Here is a 6,000-nt window from a genome sequence, read left to right on the forward strand (position 1 = left end):
CTTCGTTTTTTTAAGTTTCCAATTACCTTTTTAGAAACGGGCAATAAAGACAAGTCATAAGATTATGTAGGGGTGAGGGACGTATTTATGTGGAAAACGAAAAAAAATGTTGAAAATTTGAACTAAATCGGTTGTCCTTTTTGTGTAGAAACTAATAAAAGAAGCGCCAAGGTTGTCTCCACATATAAAAAACGGGTTCTAACCCGTAATCAATAGAAACAATAATCCACAATATAACGCGCGCGGTTAAATTTTAACTGTCAAAATCAAGGAAAAACATGACCCATTCAAATTTTAACTCCATTCTTTTTTCTTAGAGTGCTCGAAAAAAGACCAATTTTAACCCCCTTAAAACCCCGGTAAAAAGTGGTCGATGCAACAGCACACCGAAAAAAGGGGTCATTTTTTAGCCACTTTAACACTACTACTAACAAGGAGACACAAAATAAAGTAAGCTGGTCAAAAAGACTACGAGCACCTGCACTGGCGGTTAGGTTCGTCTTTCGCATCACTATAGTTCCGGTATTCGAAACTGTTGCGACTAATCTATCAAAAGCAGAGCATTAGGAGGCCAAATTGTGCACCGGATAGGGGCAAATCTGTTCCTGATTTCCAGAGACAAGTCTTTAAACTGGTTCAAAAACTTTCCGAACGATCAACGGAAATGGATGAACAAAAAAACCAAGGTAGAATCCTTGACTTTGTAATGAGCTGATAGAGAAAGGCAGTCAAGATTTTAGCCGACAAAGAAAAAACAAAGTAAACTACTAGGCGCGAAGATGTAGTTATATACTTAGTTGCCCCGGATATGTTGCTTGGGGAGAGCACAGTGAGCAATAACAAAGAGCGCAACTTCCAGAAAAACGCCAAGGAACATGAAGGAGATAGAGCAAAACAGGAGAGCGATTGAGCATCCGAGAAATGATAAAGAACGCAACTTCCAGGATAACGCCAAGGAACTTGAAGGAGATAAAAAAACAGGAGAGCGATTGAGCATCCGAGAAATGATAAAGAACGCAACTTCCAGGATAACGCCAATAAACTTGAAGGAGATAAAAAAACAGGAGAGCGATTGAGCATCCGAGAAATGATAAAGAACGCAACTTCCAGGAAAACGCCAAGGAACATGAAGGAGATAGAGCAAAACAGGAGAGCGATTGAGCATCCGAGAAATGATAAAGAACGCAACTTCCAGGATAACGCCAAGGAACTTGAAGGAGATAAAAAAAACAGGAGAGCGATTGAGCATCCGAGAAATGATACAGAACGCAACTTCCAGGAAAACGCCAAGGAACATGAAGGAGATAAAAAAAACAGGAGAGCGATTGAGCATGCGAGAAATGATACAGAACGCAACTTCCAGGAAAACACCAAGGAACATGAAGGAGATAGAGCAAAATAGGAGAGCAATTGAGCATCCGAGAAATGATAAAGAACGCAACTTCCAGGATAACGCCAAGGAACTTGAAGGAGATAAAAAAACAGGAGAGCGATTGAGCATCCGAGAAATGATAAAGAACGCAACTTCCAGGAAAACGCCAAGGAACATGAAGGAGATAGAGCAAAATAGGAGAGCGATTGAGCATCCGAGAAATGATAAAGAACGCAACTTCCAGGATAACGCCAAGGAACTTGAAGGAGATAAAAAAACAGGAGAGCGATTGAGCATCCGAGAATTGATAAAGAACGCAACTTCCAGGAAAACGCCAAGGAACATAAAGAGATAGAGCAAAACAGGAGAGCGATTGAGCATCCGAGAAATGATAAAGAACGCAACTTCCAGGATAACGCCAAGGAACTTGAAGGAGATAAAAAACAGGAGAGCGATTGAGCATCCGAGAAATGATAAAGAACGCAACTTCCAGGAAAACGCCAAGGAACATGGAGGAGATAGAGCAAAACAGGAGAGCGATTGAGCATCCGAGAAATGATAAAGAACGCAACTTCCAGGATAACGCCAAGGAACTTGAAGGAGATAAAAAACAGGAGAGCGATTGAGCATCCGAGAAATGATAAAGAACGCAACTTCCAGGATAACGCCAAGGAACTTGAAGGAGATAAAAAAACAGGAGAGCGATTGAGCATCCGAGAAATTATAAACAACGCAACTTCCAGGAAAACGCCAAGGAACATGAAGGAGATAGAGCAAAACAGGAGAGCAATTGAGCATCCGAGAAATGATAAAGAACGCAACTTCCAGGATAACGCCAAGGAACTTGAAGGAGATAAAAAACAGGAGAGCGATTGAGCATCCGAGAAATGATAAAGAACGCAACTTCCAGGATAACGCCAAGGAACATGAAGGAGATAAAAAAACAGAGGAAAGATTGAGAATCCGAGAAATGACAAAGAACTCAACTTCCAGTAGAACGCCAAGGAACCTGAAGGAGATAAGGAAAAACAGGAGAAAGAATGAGAATCCGATAAATAAAAAAGAACTCACCTTCCAGAAAAAAACCCAAAGAACATAAAGGATACAACGATAAATAGGAGAAAGAATGAGAATCAGAAAAATAAAAAAGAACTCAACTTCCAGGAGAATGCCAATGAAGATGAGGAAGATAAAGAAAAACTGGAGAAAGAATGAGAATCCCAGAAATGACACAGAACGCAAATTCCAGAAAAACGCCGAGGAACTTGAAGGAGACAAAGGAAAACTGGAGAAAGATTGAGAATCCGAGAAATGACAAAGAATGCGACTCCCAGCAAAACGCCAAGGAACTTGAAGGAGACAAAGGAAAACTGGAGAAAGTTTGAGAATCCGAGAAATGACAAAAAACGCAACTTCTAGGAGAACGCAAGGAACATGAAGGTCATAAAGAAAAACAGGAGATAGACAGAAAATCCGAGAAATAACCAAGAACGCAACTTCCAGGAGAACGCCAACGAATATGAAGGAGACAAATAAAAACAGGAGACCGAACGAGACTACGAAAAATGACAAAGTTGCAAATTGCAGCAGAACGCCAAGGAACATGAAGGAGATAAAGAAACAGAAGAAAGATTGAGAATCCGAGAAATGACAAAGAACTCAACTTCCAGTAGAACGCCAAGGAACCTGAAGGAGATAAGGAAAAACAGGAGAGAGATTGAGAATCCGAGAAATGACAAAGAACTCAAAATCCAGGAAAACGCCAAGGAACTTGAAAGAGATAATGGAAAACAGGAGAAAGAATGAGAATTCAAGAAATGACACAAAACGCAAGTTCCAGAAAAACGCCAGGAACTCGAAACAGATAAAGGAAAGCTGGAGAAAAATTGAGAATCCGAGAATTGACAAAGCATGCGACTTTCAGCAAAACGCCAAGGAACTTGAAGGAGATAGAGAAAAACAGCAGAAAGAATGAGAATCCGAAAAATGACATAGAACTCAACTTCCAGGAGAATGCCAATGAGGATGAGGAAGATAAAGAAAAACTTGAGAAAAAATGAGAATCCAAGAAATGACACAGAAAGCCAGTTCCAGGAGAACGCTTAGGAACATGATGGAGATAAAGAAAAACAGGAGGTAGTTTGAGAGTCCGAGAAATGACAAAAAACGCAACTTCTAGGAGAACGCAAGGAACATGAAGGACATGAAGAAAAACAGGAGAAAGTTTGAGAATCCGAAAAATGACAAAAAACGCAACTTCCAGGAGAACGCAAGGAACATGAAGGAGATAAAAAACAGAAGAAAGATTGAGAATCCGAGAAATGACAAAGAACTCAACTTCCAGGAGAATGCCAATGAGGATGAGGAAGATAAAGAAAAACTTGAGAAAAAATGAGAATCCAAGAAATGACACAGAAAGCCAGTTCCAGGAAAACGCCGAGGAATTTGAAGGAGACAAAGGAAAACTGGAGAAAGATTGAGAATCCGAGAAATGACAAAAAACGCAACTTCCAGGAGAACGCAAGGAACCTGATGGAGATAAGGAAAAACAGGAGAAAGATTGAGAATCCGATAAATAAAAAAGAACTCAACTTCCAGGAGAATGCCAATGAGGATGAGGAAGATAAAGAAAAACTGGAGAAAAAAATGAGAATCCAAGAAATGACACAGAAAGCCAGTTCCAGGAAAACGCCGAGGAATTTGAAGGAGACAAAGGAAAACTGGAGAAAGATTGAGAATCCGAGAAATGACAAAGAATGCGACTTCCAGCAAAACGCCAAGGAAATTGAAGGTGATAAAGAAAAACAGGAGAAAGAATGAGAATCCGTTGAATAAAAAAGAACTCAACTTCTAGAAAAAACCCAAAGAACAGAAAGGATACAACGAAAAATAGGACAAAAAATGAGAATCAGAAAAAAAAAGAACCCAACTTCCAGGAGAATGCCAATGAACATGTGGGAGATAAATAAAAACTGGAGAGCGACTGGGAAACCGAGAAAGGACAAAGAACTCAAATTCCAGGAAAACGCCAAGGAACATGAAGCAGATAAAGAAAAACAGCAGAGCGAATGAGAATCCGAAAAATGACATAGAACGCAACTTCCAGGAGAACGCTTAGGAACATGATGGAGATAAAGAAAAACAGGAGGTAGAAAAAAAAATCCGAGAAATAACCAAAAACGCAACTTCCAGAAAAACGCCAATGAAAATGAAGGAGATAAAGAAAAACAGGAGAGCGAATGAGAATGCAGACATTGACATAGAACGCAAATTACAGGAGAACGCATAGGAACGTGAAGGAGATAAAGAAAAACAGGAGAAAGTTTGAGAATCCGAAAAATGACAAAAAACGCAACTTCCAGGAGAACGCAAGGAACATGAAGTAGATAAAAAAACAGAAGAAAGATTGAGCATCCGAGAAATGATAAAGAACGCAACTTCCAGGAAAACGCCAAGGAACATGAAGGAGATAGAGCAAAACAGGAGAGCGATTGAGCATCCGAGAAATGATAAAGAACGCAACTTCCAGGATAACGGCAAGGAATTTGAAGGAGATAAAAAAATAGGAGAAGAATGAGAATCCGAGAAATGACAAAGAACTCAACTTCTAGGAGAACGCCAAGGAAATTCAAGGTGATGAAGAAAAACAGGAGAAAGAATGAGAATCCGTTGAATAACAAAGAACTCAACTTCTAGAAAAAACCCAAAGAACAGAAAGGATACAACGAAAAATAGGACAAAAAATGAGAATCAGACAAAAAAAGAACCCAACTTCCAGGAGAATGCCAATGAACATGTGGGAGATAAATAAAAACTAACTGGAGAGCGACTGGGAAACCGAGAAAGGACAAAGAACGCAAATTCCAGGAAAACGCCAAGGAACATGAAGCAGATAAAGAAAAACAGGAGAGCGAATGAGAATCCGAAAAATGACATAGAACGCAACTTCCAGGAGAACGCTTAGGAACATGATGGAGATAAAGAAAAACAGGAGGTAGAAAAAAAAATCCGAGAAATAACCAAAAACGCAACTTCCAGAAAAACGCCAACGAATATGAAGGAGATAAAGAAAAACAGGAGAGCGAATGAGAATGCGGACGATGACATAGAACGCAAATTACAGGAGAACGCATATGAACATGAAGGAGATAAAGAAAAACAGGAGAAAGTTTGAGAATCCGAAAAATGACAAAAAACGCAACTTCCAGGAGAACGCAAGGAACATGAAGTAGATAAAAAAACAGAAGAAAGATTGCGCATCCGAGAAATGATAAAGAACGCAACTTCCAGGAGAATGCCAATGAACATGTGGGAGATAAATAAAAACTGGAGAGCGACTGGGAAACCGAGAAAGGACAAAGAACGCAAATTCCAGGAAAACGCCAAGGAACATGAAGCAGATAAAGAAAAACAGGGGAGCGAATGAGAATCCGAAAAATGACATAGAACGCAACTTCCAGGAGAACGCTTAGGAACATGATGGAGATAAAGAAAAACAGGAGGTAGAAAAAAAAAATCCGAGAAATAACCAAAAACGCAACTTCCAGAAAAACGCCAACGAATATGAAGGAGATAAAGAAAAACAGGAGAGCGAATGAGAATGCGGACAATGACATAAAACGCAAATT

This window comes from Symsagittifera roscoffensis, chromosome 1 (genome assembly GCF_963678635.1).
Source record: "Symsagittifera roscoffensis chromosome 1, txSymRosc1.1, whole genome shotgun sequence".
Classification (NCBI taxonomy): domain Eukaryota; kingdom Metazoa; phylum Xenacoelomorpha; order Acoela; family Convolutidae; genus Symsagittifera; species Symsagittifera roscoffensis.